Here is a 21,255-nt window from a genome sequence, read left to right on the forward strand (position 1 = left end):
GATGATGGATATTAACTGAACTTACTGTGGTTATCCTTTCACAACACATGTAAGTCAAATCATTATACCCATTCCCCTTGAACTTATACAGTGCTCTATGTTAATTATATCTCAATAAAACTGCAAAAGAAAAAGAAATGAATGACCATCATCTGCCCAAGATCTCCATATGCCCCCTTCATGATCCCGGCTCCTTCCTTCCCTAGAAAGGTGATGACTCCCGACTTCCAACTACGCACCTTTAAACAATGGGTCAGCTCTTTTTTTCCCCATTTGAAATGTATACGAACGGAATCATACAATGTGAATTTTCCTCAATCTGGCTTCCTCTGATCAGCATTTTTTTTTAATGTTTATTTATTTATTTTGAGAGAGAGAGATCGAGAGCGAGCAGGGGAGACGAAAAGAGAGAAGGAGACAGAGAATCCCAAGCAGGCTCTGCACTGTCAGTACAGAGCTCAACACAGGGCTCAAACCCACGAACTGTGAGATCATGACCCGAGCCAAAATCAAGAATCAGACACTTAACTGACTGAGCCACCCAGGCACCTGAGCATTGTTTTTTTAATTAATTCATGTTTTTGCACGTAACTGTAGTTGATTCATTTTCGTCACTGTTTAGAAATCCATTGTATTCCACGGTTTCTCCCTTCTCCTGTGGATGAGTGTTTCCAATTTTTAGTTATTGCAAACTCTGCAGCTGTAAACTTTCTGTTCCTGTTTCCTGGCATTAGTGTGCACAAATTCATAGGTATTCTCTTAGTAAGGAAAACGCTGGGTTATGGGGTAGGCAGTAGGTTCACCTTTTGTAATTAAGACCAAACTCTTGTCCAAACTGGTGGCCATCTGCATTTTTCATTCTCTCACTCCTCTTCCTGTTTTGTATTTTTCCATCCCCCCATTCCCACTTTTTTTTTTCCATCTTTTCTATTCTCCCTAAGTGACTTTGGTACATACCCCTAAAAGGTCAATTAATACCATTTAGTTGAATACAACAGACTCATTGACATACTTATGTTAGGGAGGGTAAGAGAAGACATTTCTTTCCAAATTCCCATGCACGTCAAGATTCTATTTAGATATCCAAGTTAATATAAGTACAGTTAAACCTTTATTTATACCTAAGCCAAAGATGGTATCTTTTGCACACTGAAAAGGCAACCTTCCCTTTTCTTTTTTTTAAAGTTCTTTTTTTTTTTTCAACGTTTATTTATTTTTTTTGGGACAGAGAGAAACAGAGCATGAACGGGGCAGGGGCAGAGAGAGAGGGAGACACAGAATCGGAAACAGGCTCCAGGCTCTGAGCCATCAGCCCAGAGCCCGACGTGGGGCTCAAACTCACGGACCGCGAGATCGTGACCTGGCTGAAGTCGGACGCTTAACCGACTGCGCCACCCAGGCGCCCCCAACCTTCCCTTTTCATGTTGAATGCCAGAAAGCTTGGAGCCGTACTTACCATCTGCAGCAAGTAGACAGGTCAGTGCTGCTTGAGGTGGTCCTACACAGCCCGTCATAATCGCCTGGAGGCGCGTGTTAGCAATGCAGGGGCCAGAGTTCATGGGGCAAGGCCAAAGAACCTGCATTCTTAACAAATACTCAAATACCCAGGTCAATGCATGCTAAATTTAGAAACCACTGGTATAATATAATGTTATGGTATTGTATTTTAACTTGTCTTTCTGACTCCATAGTTTGTCCTTACTGTGTTTCTTTCCTCTGTCACCCAACTTTTAACACACAGGATATTGTTATATTCCATATATGCTTGTAAATCACCTATGATCATCTCTGATTCAAGAACTGAATTGATAGGGGCGCCCGGTGGCTCAGTGGGTTGGAGGTCTGACTCTTGATTTCAGCTCAGGTCATGATCTCTTGGTTCATGAGATGGGGTCCCGTGCCAGGCTCTGCGCTGACAGGGCAGAGCCTGCTTGGGATTGTCTCTTTTTCTCTCTCTCTGCCCCTCCCCTGCTCTCTCTCTCTGTCTCTAAATTAATTAATTAGTTAATTAATTTAAAAATAACCAAATTGATAGATAAATGCTGGACTAGATATATTGTTCTGGTATCCCTTAACTACAGACACCACTAGTCACTTATTATAAAAAAAAAAAAAAAAAATCAAGAAGACACAAATTACTATATGTGGCTTTACACTGAGCCATTTATACTTGCATGACGACAAATTCAAAGCACCAACAGATAAAGGGAGACATCAATGGGCTCAGACTAGCAGTGCAGAAGTAAATTCCTTGTTTCCTACCCACAGTTCCCAAACCCAGACCAGACACCTTTCAGGAAGATCTTGCAACGTTTCAGGGAACCCTGCTCATGGTGTGTATGACCTTGAACTTCAAGAAGTAACTTGTTAAAAAAAAACAACTACAACAGTGTAAAAAGGGAAATTAAGTGGCCACCACAAATTTTTCAGTTGTAATGATATCCAAATCTGTGAAAGAAAAAATTAGATTGAGGTTGGCTCTCTTGTATTTTAGCTCAGCTCCTAGCCACCCACTGCAGAGTACAGGGCATTCCTGCCCAGCGTGGCCAGTTGTCCTTCCTCTGCCTGGAAAAAGAGCCTGGAAAAAAATTGGCACAGGTTGACTGTTTATTGTGCACAGACAAGCTGCAAAATTGAGATCTAAATTTTCTAAACGGTACCCACTGCGAGAGCTGGCTGCCTTACTGCAGTGAGTAAGAGAGAAAGTAAAATCCAAACAAACTGTGCAAGAAGCAAAACAGAGCAGAGTATCTGGCCACGGGGGATTACAAAAAGTAACAGAGGAAGAGATTCAACAATCAGATGTCAAAACAACAAACACACACAAAACCCAATGAGATGTAAAAGAAACATTCAGATTCTTCTTCTTACCCTTACCTTGACTCTGATAACTCTGTTTCCCATCTAAGGCGGGAAAACTCCTGGGGTCACTCAATTACCAAAAGTTTGCAGAATAAAACAGAATTGCAAAAATAAAACAGTTCTCTGTTTTAGAACATTTAAACATTTGGTATTTATCACGGTTGAAATCACAATTAGCTTAGCCAACACATTTAAAAAGTAACACTACACTACAAAAATGCATACCTACATTTTGTCTGACTTCCAAAAGATCCTCATCCAGTATTTTTCATATACTAGCTAATACTTACACAGTAGTAAGTATTACTACTTACCCACCGATTATTACCTACTGATGTGCTAGCCCTATTCTAGCAGTCTACATATCAACTCATTTAATCTTTGCAACAACCCAAGACAGTGGTACTATTTTTATCCTCATATAATAGACAAGGAAACTAAGGCACAGAGAAATTCAGTAACTTTCTAAGGTCTTTAAGCTAATAAGTGGCTCTAGAGTGCAGCTTTTAGCCACATTTGTCATATATCAATCATTACTGTTTGGGAGAAGGGACAAAAATGACCTGAATTCAAGCCACCAATATTTTTGAAGTTGCATTAACCAGATAAAAACCTACGGATTTGTGTCTAAGCAGCTCTGCTTCACACTGTATCACATATTTCCATAAAATTACATTTCATTTGCATTGTGGCACAATGATTGTTTCTAACACAAAAAATTCATCCACCACATCTAAGACAATATGATTGCTGGTTTTGCTTTAACACACACATCACTGTGGTAAAGCAAAAACTAATGATGCCTCTTAAAGCTGGAACCATGGATGGGGCCCCTCCAGACCAAAGAAAATACGAGTTAAGTAGTAATATTTGTAAGAGAGACTCCTCAGGAGTAGCTTAAAAGAGAGAAAGACTTGAGACCAAATATCCCTGGTAAATTTAAGAACAGAGACCCAAAGAAGAAACAAAATTTGTTTTAGCAGAAGGAGAGTGAACTAGCTTCAAATGAAAAAAAAAAAAAATTAGAAATGAGGAGAGTTTTAGATGGAACCATAGCTTTGGAAGATCTCGCTGATGTGTTCCTGACTATATTAGGAGTCTGTGTGAATCTGAATAGCTACTAATAATTGCAAAATGATAATTCAAGCACCTGGAGGCAAAACTACTTCAAGTAAATTCAACCAGGACTTAGAGGAGTTTGTTGAAAATACTAGCCTCTAAAAAAACAGAGCTGGTGGTGGCAGTGGCCAAAGAGAAGGCAGGATTGATGTCCAGGTCCAAGTAGCTTTCCGTGGGGACTAGGCTTGGACAGAGCTCAATAAATGCGTGTTGAATCGGGGACCACATTGCCAGGGCTAGAACTGGAGCCGTGTCACCTCCATCTAGACTATATACAGCCTCCATATCCCCAGAAAGAGGCACGCCTCAAAAAGGCAGAGCCATGGGGCGCCTGGGTGGCTCAGTTGGTTTAGCATCTGACTTTGGCTCAGGTCATGATCTCACAGTTCCTGGGTTCGAGCCCCACGTCGGGCTCTGTGCTGAGAAGTCGGAGCCTGGAGCCTGCTTCCGACTCTTTGTCTCCCTCTCTCTGTGCCCCTCCCCCACTCACATTTTGTCTCTCTCTCAAAAATGAATAAATATTAAAATTTTTTTTAAAAAGGCAGAGCCAGGAACATTACACAAAGCTTCACGTGTTGCATTATTTACAACAGTCAAGATACGGAAGCAACGCAAGTGTCCATCAAGAGATGAATGGATAAAGAAGATGTGTGATATACATACGCACAATGGCCTTATTACTCTAACACAAAAAGAACGAGATCCTGCCATTCGCAACAACATGGATGGAGCTGGAGAGTATAATGCTTAGTGAAATAAGTCAGGCAGAAAAAGAAAAATACCATATGATTTCATTCATATGTGGAATTTAAGAAATAAAACAAATGGGGCGCCTGCGTGGCTCAGTCGTTAAGCATCTGACTTCGGCTCAGGTTGTGATTTCGGGTCGTGATTTCACTGTTCGTGAGTTCGAGTCCCACATCAAGTGAGTCCAAGCCCTGCTCCAGGTGAGCCCCTGCTTCTCTCTCTCTCTCTTGCCTTCTCTCTCTCTCTCTTACTCCCTCCCTCTCTCTCTCTCTGCCTTTGCTCACTTGCGCCCTCTCTCTCTCAGAAAGAAAGGAAGAAAGAAAAAGAGAGAAACAAAAGAAACCAGATTCTTTTCTTTTTAATTTTTTTTTTAACATTTATTTATTTTTTGAGACAGAGAACGAGCAGGGGAGGAACAGAGAGAGGGAGACACAGAATCCGAAGCAGGCTCTGGGCTCTGAGCTGTCAGCACAGAGCCCAACACGGGGCTTGAAGCCACAAACCGTGAGATCATGACCTGAGCTGAAGTCAGTTGCTTAACCCACTGAGCCACCCAGGTGCCCTAGAAACCAGACTCTTAATACAGAGAAGAAATTGGTGGTTGCCAGACGGGAGGTGGATGGGGAATGCAACGAGTACTGAGGAATGTACAGAATTGCTGAATCATCATTATATTGTACACCTGAAACTAATAGAATACTGTATGTTAATTAGACTTCAATTAAAAAAGAAAAAAAAAGAAAAGACAGAGCCAGGACCATTATGCAGTTTTACGTGTTGCTCACCGAACAAGGGTACCTGGCCAAGGAAAACAAGTGAAGCGTGAACTCACCACTGCTCCACTGGCCAAGTTGTAGAGCAGGGCCGCCTCCTCTCAGAGGAAAGAAGGGATGACTTTTTCTAACGTGGACAAAGGTGCCATAGGACTTTAGCAGCCCTGAAGAGCAATGCTAAAGCATTAAGGAGGCACAGCAACCTGACCTAAGGGATGGGGGGCACAGGGTATCCTATAGGGGGCACAAAGGGAAGGAATCTATGTCCTGGGTATATCCTGTCACCTGTCATTTACATTCTCTCTGCTTCTGGCATTAGAGTTTAGATATTGTTTACTGCTAGAATTCCCCATCTTCTCTAGAAAGGTCTCCCTGTGCATTTTCCTCATGTAGTACCTTTCTTCCCAAGCACACGCATGCCTTTGAAACAGTTTAAAGTTAATGTAGGCAGATTATAGAGCATTTCCTTCTAATGATGATGGATAATCATACAGCCATCACAGGGCACCATCTGGCAAATTCTGTAGGTTGAATGTCCTCCAAACAGAAAGACATAAATCTTCAGTAACTGAATTGAGTAATTTAAACATATTAGAGGTAGATGGGGGGACTTTTAGGGCCAATTTCTCCCTTTAGTTTTACAGAGTAAATGGATACCAAAATACTTTGATCTTTCCTAATAGAGGATAATATAGCATCTTGTTCATTTATTTTAAACTTTCATCAAAAACAATGATCCCCAAATAGCATAATTTTAGGGTAGGTTCTATTTTCTTTGCTATGTTTCTATTTTTTCCCCCAAACCATCTGCAATGGTCATGTCTCATTTTTTTTTTAACCTCAAGAAACATGTAAATTTGTTTTTAGCTTGTTTCTTTGTTCCCTCCACCTACACACAGGATTGGGTTCACAAAAGAAAGCAGCTGTACATGCCCTGAAAGGGGCTGGCCAAATTGGTCACCAGCTAGGCGAGAATAAAGCCCAGCAATGCAAATGGAGAAGAGAAGACAGCATCACGAGAGACGGGCCAGGCACCTTCCAGTCTGTGCTATAAGCTATGGAGTGACTGCCCTTCATCTCGAGTCACTAAAGAGCACCGTGGGCACGATGAACACGCGGCTAGGTCCTCTAGCTTGCAGCCCAGCACCTGGCCCTCAGGGTATGACACGTGTTTCTTGGAGGCCTAAAGGGCCGACTTTAGAGCAGCCAAGCATTCTGACATAACAAAGGGGTAGCCTCTGGAGTCCAACACGCATGGCTTGTTCATGGAAAAGGATGTGTCCTTGGGCATGTTAATTTCCCTGAGCCTCAGTTTCCTCAGCTGTAAAGTAGTAACAATAATAACACTGCCTCATAAAGTCGTTGAGAAACTTAAAGAAAATAATGAGCATAAAAAACACAGCACATCAGTGCCTGGCACATAGAAAGTGCAGGGTTGACCCAGCAATTTCACTTCTCAGGATAAACCCAAAGAAGTGAAAGCAGGGATTTCAACACACACTTGTGTGTCAGTGTGCGTGGCAGCATTGTCCACGATAGTCAAAAGGTGGAATCAACCTAAATGCCCATGAAGTGACGGACAAATAAACAAAATGCGGACTAGAACACTCAATGGAATGCGTTCAGCCTTACAGAAATTCTGATACATGCTACAACATGAACTTTAAAAATGTTCTGTTAAGTGAAATAAACCAGACACAAAAGGACCAATATTACAGGATCTCCCTTCTTTAGGATACCTAGAGGGGTGCTTGGATGGCTCAGTCACTTGAGCGTCAGTTGATTTTGGCTCAGGTCATGATCTTGCGGCCTGTGGGTTGGAGCCCCGCTTTGGGCTCTGTGCTGACAGCTCAGAGCCTGGAGCCTGCTTCGGGTTCTGTGTCTCCCTCCCTCCCTGCCCCTCCCCCACTTGTGCTCTGTCTCTCTCTTTCTCTCAGAGATGGATAAACATTAAAATAAAATAAAATAAAAAAATAAAAAGATACCTAGAATAGGCACATTCACAGAGACACTAAGTGGAATAGAGGTTACCAGGGTCTGGGGAGAAGGGAAATGGGGAGTTACTTTTAATGGGTACAGAGTACATCCTGTTTGGGATGATGAAAAAGTTCTGGAAATGGACGGCGCTGATAGTTGTACAACATAGCGGATGTACTTAATGCCACCAGACTGTAGCCTAATAATGGCTAAAATGATAAATTTTACGTGATACGTGTTTTACCACAATAAAACAGTACAGCATTAATGGTAGGAATTTCTTCTGCCATTATTAATAACAGCAATAATCAGTTCATACCAAGCACAGGCTGCTCATAAACTTATAAACTCTGACTCATAGCACAGTGATGAGAAAAACAGCCCAGGAAAGGGTTTGGGGAGGGGGGAGGGGGGACGGGGCAGGAGCCAGCAAGTGCAGCCTCTTTGAAAAAGCCCAGAGTAAGAGGATAGGTCTGAAGCAAATCCTAGAGAATGCAACCATCAAACCCAGTGGGTCAAGTCAAGACATGGGGCAAAAGAGCTAAAAAAAAAGAAAAAGAAAAAGAAAAAGAAAAGAAAACAAGAAGAGAATTATTAAAGTTCTTGTGGTTGCAACTGCCACCCACAGGGATTAGGCATAAATGGGGACTTTCCTGGCTTGGACACCTGCATCTGAAAGTGCAGGGAGAGCTCCAGCTCCCAGGCAGGCTGGATCCCAGTGCAGAGATGACATCATCAGGGCCCAGCTACCCCATCCATCACTGTGCTGCCTCCATGGTGGCTTCATTCACACAGGCTCTTGCCAGGCAGTGGCCACGTGGTCCCCAGCAGCCCCAGCAGAGAGCTTGTCTTTCCAAGATGGACTCTGACTTGCTTGGCTTGGATCATAAACTCACCCCTGAACCAATCATTGAAGCTAAGGTAACAGAATATGCTAATTAGCCATGGGTCATTCCCAGTGGACCAAAGGAAGAGGCTATTGATAGATTAAGTAATAGAACACTGCCCAGGCAAAAAGAACAAATTCCAATAGTAGGGGACATGAGCGGGAACTTATGAGGGAAGCTTAGGCAATTAACACAGATGAGGCTGGAGGGTCTTTGGTTTAGTTGCCTACAGGCAAATGGCATTAGAGTGAGGGAAGATGGTTTAAATGTACAGGATCTTAGCTGGCGATGGGTCAAAGCTTCTTTAGTACTGAATGCTAACACAGTTGCCTGAACCTCACCAATGTCCCCACCCTATAATTAGAATCATGCAATGAAAATCAAGAGGCTGGTCTCTGGTGCTAGGACCCTCCAGAGAGGGGTGACATTTGACATAAGGCACTAAGTCTCTCTGAACCTCACTTTCCTAAATATCAAAAGGGGGGTTGAATTACAAGGCATCCAGGACCCCATGTGTGTGAGCCTTCACCCTAAGTAACTGTAAATCACTTACAGTATCAACTCAAAAAGTGGGTGAGCATATCAAATACAACGATGTATGTAAAAGCATTTTGTAAGTTACAGAGCCATGCAAATTAGTTGTGGCCATTATTTTTACAGTCAAAAGGTGGTGATGGTAAAAAAAACAAAAACAAAAACAAATGGCATTGAGATAAAAATAGAAAAAGGAAGAAAAATTAGGTCAAGCAGAATGAAAATTTTATCTATCAGTCTGTGTGTGTGTGTGTGTGTGTGTGTGTGTGTGTGTGCGTGTGTGTGTGTGTGTATACACACATATTTTTTTCCTGGGTTGGGTTAGAAGTCACAACAGCATCTCAATGTCTTTGATGTGCCATCTTCGATGGCATCTAGCACTGACCTGCTGCTACTCCACTGAAACAAAGGTCCCCCTGTAGGGAGCACCCATAGGGCTACAACTAGGGAACATTTGTCAAGCTATTAGCCATCCAAACTTCATTACTGTTCTTGACACTGCTGTCCTTGTCCTCATTCTTGAAAATCCCTATTGTCTTGGCTGTTGGGATACTGCTTTCTCATGGGCCTCCTGTCTTGATACTCCCTTTCGGACTCCTTTTCCCCTGCCCACCTCCTAAAATACCCACCATGTTCCCCGATGTTCCTTTCTCCTTACTGTTGTCACCCACTCTCATAGTTTTAACTACCATGCACAGGCTCCATTCATGTATCTCCAGTCCTGACTACTCATCTGAGCTTCAGCCCATGGGGTGTCCCTCAAACAACTCCAACACCCCACAAGCCCCAAATGAAAGTCACCACCCTTATTCTTCCAATTCCCCATCTCAGCCAGCCACTAAGGCCAAAAACCTATTCATTCATCCTCCCTCCTCTTTTTGGCCATTCCCCACCTCATGCTTCCCATGGCTCTGTGCCTTGTATCTTCACCTGGTTCTCATACTTCTTTAAAGATTCAGATTACACATCGTCTTCTCCAAGATAGCTTCCTGGAATCCCAGGTGGAGGAGAGTTCATCTAGTGCCGTGGATACAACTGATCCCCACTACCCCTTACCAGGTTATACTGAAGCATCTGTCTGTGACTGTCCTCCAAACTCTCATCCCCCTCTTTCACGGCCCCTGGACGCTAAGTTCCTCAAGGGCATGGGCAGTTGGTTGGGTTTTGTACCCCTTAGGCCTAGCACAGGGTCTGACATATAGTACATGTTCAGGTAATGTTTCCTGAATGAAATCAATCCGCACCAGTCGTAGCAAAGCTCAATAAGACCATTCTGCTTCTGATGAAAATGATTTGTTAACTTTCAAAAGTCAGTATAGATGGGGCACCTGGGTGGCTCAGTCAGTTAAGCATCTGACTCTTGGTTTCAGCTCAGGTCATGATCTCATGGTTCGTGAGTCTGAGCCCTGTGTTGGGCTCTGCACTGACAGTGCAGAGCCTGCTTGGGATACTCTCTCCCTTCCCCTTCCCCGCTCCCCCCACCTTTCTCTCAAAATAAATAAGTAAACTTAAAAAAAAAAAAAAAGTCCGTATAGATAATTTAATGTAATCACTCAGCACTGATAAGAGTCAAAAGAGGAGGAAATTCACATATCTCAACTATGAGACAGATGATATAGCAGATTCTGAATTTACATTATTGTATTTATTTTGAGAAATACACAATGCCTTTTTAACTAGTGATCACATTTTGAGTTTCAAATAGGAGTAGATGTTCTTTTCCCAGTCTAGTTAACTGTATAGAAACTGTCTGATCAAATTAAAATCTATGGCCTCAAAATTCTTTGGTCTGTTTCTTCTTTTGAACCTTTTATTTCTAAAATGCACATTTCTTATTAAAAAAAAGGTGTATGTGGGGGGGGGTGAGGAATAAGTCTTCAAGCGTCTAGATAGGACTCATTTTCTTTCACATCTTTTCTCCCTGTTTGACATTTTGTTACAAGTAAAATATCAACTAAAACCTTAAAAGAAAAGTTATTTGACAATTACGTTGAATTATACTAATTAACATTTTTTAAAGGTTATATATATGAGGATGTAATAAGAAATTTTAAAATAGCATATATTGTGTACTTATAAAAATAAAAGCGTCATTTACAATTAGTTGATGGATGAAGTATGCTTTTTGGTTTTTTTTTTGTTTTTTTTTTTTTCAACGTTTATTTATTTTTGGGACAGAGAGAGACAGAGCATGAGCGGGGGAGGGGCAGAGAGAGAGCGAGACACAGAATCGGAAACAGGCTCCAGGCTCTGAGCCAGCAGCCCAGAGCCCGACGCGGGGCTCGAACTCCGGGGCCGCGAGATCGTGACCTGGCTGAAGTCGGACGCTTAACCGACTGCGCCACCCAGGCGCCCCTGAAGTATGCTTTTTGTACATCTGGGTTTTGGATACTGATCAAAAACTGTAGGCTAACCTTACAAAGAAGACGCCAGAACCACTCCACGATGACATTGGTTTATTCACTATTGAAGACATAAAAGCCAAGAAAGAAAAATATAAAATCTTGTTTAATATAATTTTACTTGCTTCATAAAGCACAAATGGAATATACAGCTTTATCTCCTCTTGTAAAAGTCAGTGGTAGTGACCTCATTTATTATAAGCAATCCTCAGAAAATCCATAATACCGTGGAAGGAGAAAGGCAAGAACAGGTTTCAGAAGTCCAAGTGTCATAAATCAAGCTCTGGGAATGGAAATCACATGGATGTGACATTTATTCACTTGCATGTGCAACTTGTCTCCAGTTGTTTTTCAAAGCTCTGAATCTCATCAAGACATGCCATCATAATTAAGATGTAATCTCTAGTTTGAAATTTAGCATCACAGAGGTAGCACAGGGCAGCTATGGGCTCCAAGCCATGACTGCTGCTAAGGGGATCACCAAAAACATTTTCTTTTTTTTGAGGAGGCAGTATAGTTTCTATTAATCTCTATGAATTAACTATTTCTGTTTAGAAGCAGATACAAAGCTGCACAAGGTTTTTGTTGCAGAAAAACCTATATAATAAAAATAGGGAAAGTCTAAATGACTATTCATAAGGGCTGGCTAAAATTGTGGTACATCCATATATAGACCAGATAAGCAGCAGGGTCCATTCTGTCACTTGAGAGATTAAACAACTGGATCAAAATCTCTTCTCGTGGGGAAAGAGAAGGCCAGCATCCATCGCAAACTCTCCAGGGGGTTCTTGAGAGTCCATGGCTCATTCTGCTCCCTCTGTTCTAGCTTCCAGACCCCAGCAACCACTGGCTCTCTTTCCTGTCCTACCTCCTATCACTCTTATCACTCATCCTTTCCCTGCTCACTTTGTGCAGACAGACCACATAGCCGCTGTCCTTTGATTTCCCCAAATGATATTCACACGACCTCTTTGTGTAGTAGACGCTAATAGCTATTTGGGGATATCAGCAAGCAGAGGCCATGGTGAGAGAGGAGTGAGATATATTACTGCAACATAATACACCACTGCGGCTAACTAAAAACTAATATCTGACCTCCTGTTCTTAGAAGACTTTGGCCATTCCCCCAATTCTTCCACTGAAAATTGGCCTCAGCTTCCCATACTTCGGTGTTGAGGCCTGGCTTTCTCCAAACCCTTTGTGGTTCCTGTCTTGTCTTTTATTATTTTATTTCACTTTATTTTTTCATTGTTCTCGTGTATCTTTTTTTCCCAGCATTACAGAGATATCATTGCCATTTAACACTGTGTACAAGTGTTTAAGGTGTACAAGGTATTGATTTGATGCACTTATCTATTGCAAAATGATCACCACCATAGCAAAGCATAGCATCCTATTAGTTAATACCTCCATCTCACCAGATAATTACCATTTCTTTAGGGGTGAGAACATTTAAGTTCTACTCCATTAGAATCTTTTAAGTACACAACAGTGTTATTAACTGTAATCACCATGCCATACATTAGATCACTAGAACTTACCTTATAACTGGAAGTTTATACTCTTTGACCCCATTTCCCCATTTCCTCTACGCCCAGCCCCTTGTAACCACCATTCTATTCTGTTTCTATGCTTTTAGCTTTTTAAGATTCTATGTAATAAGTGATATCATATACCATATGGTATTTGTCTTCCTCTGACTTAATTTCACTTAAGCATCATGGCCTCAAGGTCCATCCATGTTGTCACAAGTGACAGGATTTCCTTTCTCATGGCTGCATAATATTCCATTATATATTATGTGATGCATATTATATATGTAATATTCCATTACATATTATATATGTATACACACACACACACACACACACACACAACTCTTTATCAACACATCTCACAACTTCTTTATTCATTTACCCAATGGAAACCTAGTTGTTTCCATGCTGCTTCCGTGTCTTGGCTATTGTGAAGAATCCTGCAATGAACACAGAAGTGCAGACAGCTCTTTGAGATCCTGTTTTTATTTTCTTTATATATATATATATATATATATATATATATATATATATATACCTCCAGAGGTAGAATAGCTGGATCCCAGGTAATTCTATTTTTAATTTTTTGGTGAACCTCCATATGTTTTCTATAGTGGCCGTGCCAATTTACATTCCCACTAATAATGTTCGAGGAACCCCTTTTCTCCACATCCTCGCCAACACTAGTTATCTCTTGTCTTTTTGATGATCGCCATGCTAACAGGTGTGAGGTGACATCTTTAGGATTGTGTTTTGATTTGTACTTCCCTGTACATTGAGTACTTTTTCATGTTGTTGGCCTTTTGTATGACTTCTTTAGAAAATCGTCTATTCAGTTCCTCTACCCATTTTTTTAATCGAATTGGTTTTTTGCTCTTGAGTTGTAGGAGTTCATTATATTTTCTAGATATTAACCCCTCATCAGATATGTGATTTGCAAATACTTTCTCCCTGTCCACAGGTTTCCATTTTGTTGTTAGTGGTTTCCTTTACTGTGCAGAAGCTTTTTAGTTTGATGCGGTCCCAACTGCTTATTTTTGCTTTTGTTGCTCCAAAATCTTGTTTGTTTCTTATGCTAAGCAGATTAGACATCTCTGAGTCACTTGCAGCCCATCCTGTCTATGTTCTCTTTTTATAATGACAATGGCTCATCAAAGCTAACCAAAGATGATGCTGTCACCCAAGAGCGGCTGTGCCACAGTTATGAAACCAACCCTTCCTTTTTCCTTGCTGATACAACTGTGCAATCACTCAAAAGATGTATTTTAACTGCCATGAAAAGTGTCTAAGGTATATCTATATTTATAGTTGTATCTGTGTGTGTATTTATTTCTATTATATATATATATATATATATATATATATATATATGTAGAGAGACAAAGAGCACAGACTTAAAAAAGAAATGGTCAAAATGAATACATAAATTAATTCCACACAGAAAAATTTTTTATGTAATAAAAAATAATATCAATAAGAATATATGCCAATCTGTTCATATTGGTTTCTCTCTAGGAGGTAGGATTAAGGGGGATCTTTAAATTTTAACACTTTTGTACTAATTTTTTTTTTTTACATTTCACATTATTGCCTCTATAATCGGAAAAACTATTTATTCTGGAAAACAAAGACTTATACAAAAAAATGGGCTCAAGTCACTGCTAAAAGGATTTACCTTACACACAAGAAAAAGTTCCTCAGTAATAGACTGCTCAATATTCATGAAATCTTTCCCACAATAGTGACCAATAAATGCCAAGAAAATTTTGAGTTCATAAAAAGCAAGGATGAGAACTACACAGATTTCAAAGAGCTGAGAGCCAATGAATACCATTTTATGAACAAAGACTGGGAGGAAAGAAGCTCAGGAGGGCTGGGGAGAGAGGGACAGTATCTGAGAACAAAATCCTGACTGAACAAAGAGAAATCTGTCCTCATGAGAGAGGAAAGGCGAAACAGGAAAATAAACAAATATGGCTGCACATGGGGTTTCCAGAGGAGATTGGGTTAAAAAATCAAAAACAGAAAGGAGAATAACATCCCCAAGAATAGAATGTTATCCCACAAAAAGATAACATTCACTCACTCACCCATTCATTCACTCACTCACTCCATTCATTCATGAAGTTCCCATTATGTGCCAGGCACTGTTCTGGGTACCCAGGTCTGGCAATGAACAAGATAGGCAGAGGCCCTGTCCTGTTCTCTTAGGAGTTTAGGCAGGTGAGGAGATGGTAAACAAGGAAGCCTATCAACAAACAAGATAATTTCAGATGCTAATAAGTATTATGAAGACATAAAAAGCAGATGAAGTCACAGTAATTAGTATGGGGGTACTTTTAACGGGGTGGCCAGAGGATAAGGTTTAAACCAACTCCATCATGGTCTAGGGAACTAGCAGAATCTTCCAGGCAGAGGCAACAATAAATGCAGTGACCCTGAGTGAAGAATTGGGCTGTCATGTTTTAGGAATACGAACACCAGGGTGGCTGGGGTCCAGACAGCACTGGAAAGAATGTGAGGAACAAGGCCCACATGGTACGCCCCAGCAAGGACACGGGATTCTAGTTTATATATAGGGGAAAGTTACAAGAGAGGTTTTAGGCAGGGAAGTGCCATGAATTCATAGGTTTTCTAAAAGTGCTTCCAGGTTCTCTCTGGATGACTGGCTGGTGGAGAAAGTAGCAAGGACAGAAACAGGGAGAACAGTTAGGAAGTACTACACCAGTCCAGATGAGAGATGATGGGGCCTGGAGCTCAGGGTTAGCAATGGAATCAGAGAAGCGGCAGATTTGGGACAGGTCCTGAATAATTCAAAAGAGAAAGTGAAGAAAATTGAAAAAGACAACTAGATTTTGGCTGGAGCGACTGGCATTGCCACATTCAAGCGGCAGAAGGCTGAGGAAGCAACAGGTTGGTGGGGAGGAAAGTCAAGGGTTCTTTTTTAACCAGGTTGAGTTTGAGATGCCTATGAAACAGCCACATAGACAAGTCAAGCTGGCAGCTGGTTAGACAAGTCTGTAAGTCATCAGCGAGTTGGAAGCAATAGGTTCACTTTTGGGAGTCGGCACCAAACAGGTGATATTTAACACTATGAGACTGGATGAGCTCATCCAGAAAGAGGACCGAAAAGAGAAATGTAGAAGACTGAGACTTGGGGAACATAAAACTCAGAATTGAGAGGTGCCTGGCTGGCTCAACCAGTAGAGCATGTGGTTCTTGATCTTGGGGTTGTGAGTTCAAGCCCCATATTGGATGTAGAGATTTCTTAAAGATAAAGTATTAAAACAAAACAAAACTCAGAATTGAGAAGCAGAGGAAGAACAAACACAGGGGTCTGGGTGGAAACCACTATTGAAGTGAAAGGGAAACAGAAGGGAATAGTTCTCCAAAAGCCAAGAGAAGAGAGTGTTTCAAGATAGAAGAAATGCTATCTTGCCAACTATGCCAAAAGCTACCGAGAAATTGGATGACAGAAGCAGTGACGGGATCACCAGATCTCAGAAGCTGGAGGTGGCTGGTGACTTGATATGAGCCTTTTTAGCAGAATGATCAGGACAGAAGGCCAATTGGTAAGAGGAGAAAATGGGTGAGTGAAAGTGAAGGCACCACCACGACAGCTCTTAACAAACAGAGCAGAAGGCGCGCCTGGGTGGCTCAGTTGGTTGGGCATCTGACTCTTGACTTTGGCTCAGGTCATGATCTCACGGTTCATGAGTTCGAGCCCCATGTCAGGTTGTGTGCTGACAGCACAGAGCCTGCTTGGGATTCTCTCTCCCTCTCTCACTCAAAATAAATAAATAAACTTAAAAAAAAAAAAACTGGAGCAGAAAACTGGGCCAGTAACTGCAGGAAGTTGGATTGGGATATGGGGTCAGTGGAGGGTTTGTTTTTAAGATGGGAGAGAGGAGGATATATATTTTTAGAAGTCTAAGCACAACCAGATCAAAATTTTACTTCTATGTTACTCCTCTTATCATTCCTTAGGAACCAGGCAGGTCAGCATCAATAGGACAGCAAATCAGAATGTGACTGACTTTCTTTACCAGGAGAGACCAATAAACTATTAAATTAAACTATTAATTTTTCCAGGGCTACCTGGGTCACTCAGTTGGCTAAGCTTCCAACTTCAGCGTGGGTCATGATCTCGCAGTCTATGAGTTTGAGCCCTGCGTCAGGTTCTGGGCTGACAGCTCGGAGCCTGGAGCCTGCTTCAGAGTCTGTGTCTCCCTCTCTCTGCCCCTCCCCCACTCGCACTCTGTCTCTCTCTCAAAAATAAATAAACATAAAAAAAATTTTAAACTATTCATTTTTCCAGAGGGGGAAAATGATCGAAGACATCAACTTGGTTCCACCAGAACAAGTCCCTTCACATCATACTTACGGATCAAGACACTTCTCATTTACTTGTGTGAGTAACCCCTCTGCCCAGTGTGGGGCTCAAACTCAGGACCTGAGATTAAGAGCTGCAAGCTTTGCCGACCGAGCCAGCCAGGCTCCCTGGGTCAAGACATCCTTTGAGCTTTCCCACTCACTACAGCGATAGCCTCCTCACTGATCAGCTTCATCTCTCATTCCTCCACCCTTCCTCCTCTCCAAAATCTAAAAACAAGCCCAGTCATCTCATTTTCCCTGATCAATGCCTTTAAGTAGCAACCTTCTCAAGAAGAATATCTAACCCCCTCAGCACGGTATACAAAGCCCCATAAAATCTGTCCCCAGCCTTTCCTCCCAGTCTCATCTCAGACCCTGCAACTTGCAAAACTCTAATCACAGCAGCCCCAGCCACAGCAGGTGCCTCCACATTCCCTTGTCCTGCTGTGACTTGGCACACCCCGTATCCTCTACCTATCGTATCGTCCATTCATCCGATCTACAGTTCGTATCGTCCATTCGATCTGTACCCAACTCATTCGCCTGGAAAACTCCTAATGGGTCTTTAAAACCTATTCAAATGTCCCATGGAAAATACATTCACTTGGAGTCCTTCCAGAAGACAGAGCTATGACAAACAGACGCTACAGGGAACAACTTCACTGCAATGTAAAATAGATTTAGGAGCCAGTCATTTGTCTGAAAGGAAAGGTGAACACTCTCAGGACTACATTTCTTGTAAACAGGGGGTGTAGAAACCGGAGGAGGAGCAAGAACCAGACTTGGCAGGTGAACTCTCCTTGGGACAAAATCCATCCACATCCATTGCTCAATACAGACCCTTTAATAATTAGTTGCCTATCGTGACGCCTGGGTGGCTCAATGGGTTAAGCATCCGATGTTGGCTCAGGTAATGATCTCACCGTCCATGGATTCGAGCCCCATGTAGGGCTCTGTGCCGACAGCTCGGAGCCTAGAGCCTGTTTCCAATTCTGTGTCTCCCTCTCTCTGACCCTCTGCGCTCATACTCTATCTGCCTGTCTGTCTCTCTCTCTCTCAAAAATAAACATTAAAAATAATTAAACATAATTAGTTGCCTATCATTACTAGGAAGGGCCAAAGATCTGTCTCTTTACAAATGTCTACTGTTCCTACTTCTGCCCTCCAGAGCAATTCATAATTTGTCTATTGCTTTTTGGATATATATGTCAGCTTTTCAAATAACTGCAGGCACTTCCACTAGACCTCCTCCTGATCTCCCCCCATGTTGTCTTCTATAACTTACAGATGTTGCAAACTCCTGGCAGTGCAGCAATCAGAACAGAAAAATATCCTTATACCTCTTGAGGGGACAATCTTATCTTACTTGATTTTGTACCAGAGCACCCAGCCAAGTACATGACATATTGGGAGCCTTCCAGCACATGGATTAATGTTCCATCTGCAACATTTCAAATACCTACATCACTCGACCACAAGAAATCATGGCTTCTGACACACTGCCCGGAACTAAAGCAACTAAGAGTGTTTCTGCAGGACTGGTTGTCAAGAAGTCACATTTAAAGTGCTCGGTCAGACACAGGGTCCCACCTCAGTGATGGCACCACTCGAGGCCACCTCTTCTCTCACATGTCCTGTGTCAGCTCCTCCCCAAAGCCCCACCTGCCATCTGGCCTCTTCTGAGGCTCTCAGAGCCAGGCCAGCTCTACACATGGCCTGCTCTGGTTGTTGGTTCAGGCTCACAGGCAACAATTAGTGGAGCAGATGCCTGAATATTCAGAGGCAGGAAAAGTATTAAAAAGAAGAAGAAGAAGAAGAAGAAGAAGAAGAAGAAGAAGAAAAAGAAAGAAAGAAAGACAGACAAAGTAGAAAGAAGAGATTTATCTCTTCCAGTATGTCCCATACTCATGGCTCACAGGGCTCTTGTTCATTGCAATACACATCTAGAGTTAAAAATAGATACAGTTTTTCCAAGGGACACATGCACCCCCATGTTTATAGCTGTACTATCAACAATAGCCAAAGTAGGGAAAGAGTCCAACTGTCCATTGATAGATGAATGGATAAAGAAGATGTGGGATATATACACAATGGAGTATTACTCGGCAATCAAAAAGAATGAAATCTTGCCATTTGCAACTACGCGGATGGAACTGGAGGGTATTATGCGAAGTGAAGTTGGTCAGTCAGAGAAAGACAAAAATCATATGACTTCACTCATATGAGGACTTTATGAGACAAAACAGATGAACATAAGGGAAGGGAAGCAAAAATAATATAAAAACAGGGAGGGGGACAAAACAGAAGAGACTCCTAAATATGGAGAACAAACTGAGGGTGGCTGGAGGGGTTGTGGGAGGGGGGATGGGCTAAATGGGTAAGGGGCATTAAGGAATCTACTCTTGAAATCATTGTTGCACTAGATGCTAATTTGGATATAAATTTTAAAAAATTAAAAAATTAAAAAAAACTATGATGAGATACCACCTCAAAAAAAATAGATACAGTTTTGAATATGATTTTTTTTCAGAAGAACTTTGAGCAAAATTCTATCATTAAAAAAAGAAGGCAGCAAAGAAAAGGGGGAAACTCTGGAGTCACTCTGATGAATGTTCATATTATTTCTGGAAATACTCCTAGGTAGCTGGCCTAGTCCAGTGCTGACTAGCAGAAAGGGTACAAGCTACATATGCAATTTTAATGTTATTTATTTATGTTGAGAGAGTGTGCGTGAGAGAGAGAGAGAGAGAGAGAGAGAGAGAGAGAGAGAGAATCCCAAGCAGGCTCCACACTGTCCGCACAGAGCCCGACCCAGGGCTCAATCTCATGAACTGTGAGATCATGACCTGAGCCCAAACCAAGAGTCAGATGCTGAACTGACTGGGCCTTCCCGGTGCCCCATATGTAATTATAAATTTTCTAGTAGGCATATGAAAGAAAGTAAAAAGAACAGGTGAATTTAATTCTAGTATAATGTTTTGTTTAACCGAGGTATTCAAAATATTATCATTTCGACATGTAATCATAATCAATATGGAAAATTATTGAGATATTTCAAGTCCTTTTTTTCAAAGAAAGCCTTGAAATCCACTATATTCTGACACTTACAGCACATCTCAATTCAGACTAGCCACACTGCAAGTGCTCAAAAGCCACATATGGCTACTGATTACGGCACTGGACAGGAAAGGTCTAGGCTATAAATAAATCCTTTTAAGACACCAGTCAACTTTAGGTTCAAGATACTTGTAAACTCTATTCTTAGGAACAGGTTTATATTAAAAAGTAATTATCAAACTCAAAGCACGTGGTGAAAATGCAAAGCTATCTAATGTGATATGCATTGAAAAACAAACAGTTTTTAAAAAATTAAGCATCCATCACAAGGTGGATGCTTCTGAAGCCCTCAGACTCATTTTTCAAAGTCAAAAATAAATTATGTAATCAATCCTGTGTCATGAACCCAACCCCTCCAACAAATACTTTGCAGTTCATGCAGTCCGGGACACTCTTTTTATAGACGAAAAAGAATCCTTGCCAACCTTTGCACCCAGCAACTGACTTCTGTCTAGCATGACGGACGGTCAAGTGTTGATTAGCTGACGGATACACTGTTCCAGGCAACCACGCACTGAGTCATAGCTGCCGAGTGGGACCCCAAATGAAACCTTACATAATAAACCAGAAGAGGATTAAAGATGCCCGGCAGGAATTTAACATAGATTAAACAGTCCTCCAAAATCTGCACAACAAAACCTGCTCAGAACCATCCCCTGAGGAGCAAAAAAGACTAATGTCTGAAATTTAGCAATTCTGAAAATCAAATGCAGGAAGGGCAACAGATAGGAATATCTGAAAAGGAATCCTATGTTGAATCATCACCCTCAGGAACAAAACGCTCCAGCTCAGTGTCATAATTTCCATCGTCACTCTAGCAAAGAAAGAAAGTCATGAGCTGGCAAATCCAATAGCCATGCTGGAGACGCGATGGAAGCCGGACTCGACTGAAAATCCTGAAGTCACTGAGGCCGATTTTAAACGATTA

The 21,255-nt window shown here is 41.7% G+C and overlaps 1 protein-coding gene and 1 long non-coding RNA gene across 5 annotated transcripts in view; one reads left to right on the forward strand and one right to left on the reverse strand.

The window, feature by feature from the left end:
- Nucleotides 1-21,255, reverse strand: part of TBC1D1 (TBC1 domain family member 1) — a 225,515-nt gene that overhangs the window by 187,786 nt on the left and 16,474 nt on the right. The gene's annotated exons all lie outside the window — the stretch shown is intronic.
- The window catches only part of LOC125163630 (uncharacterized), a 63,206-nt gene that overhangs the window by 36,781 nt on the left and 5,170 nt on the right, over nt 1-21,255 (forward strand). The window contains exon 2 of the long non-coding RNA XR_007151522.1: nt 17,155-17,247. This is a non-coding gene — a long non-coding RNA (uncharacterized LOC125163630). The remainder of the gene's footprint in view (nt 1-17,154; nt 17,248-21,255) is intronic.

The sequence above is a fragment of the Prionailurus viverrinus genome, chromosome B1 (genome assembly GCF_022837055.1).
Source record: "Prionailurus viverrinus isolate Anna chromosome B1, UM_Priviv_1.0, whole genome shotgun sequence".
NCBI classification, from domain to species: Eukaryota; Metazoa; Chordata; class Mammalia; order Carnivora; family Felidae; genus Prionailurus; species Prionailurus viverrinus.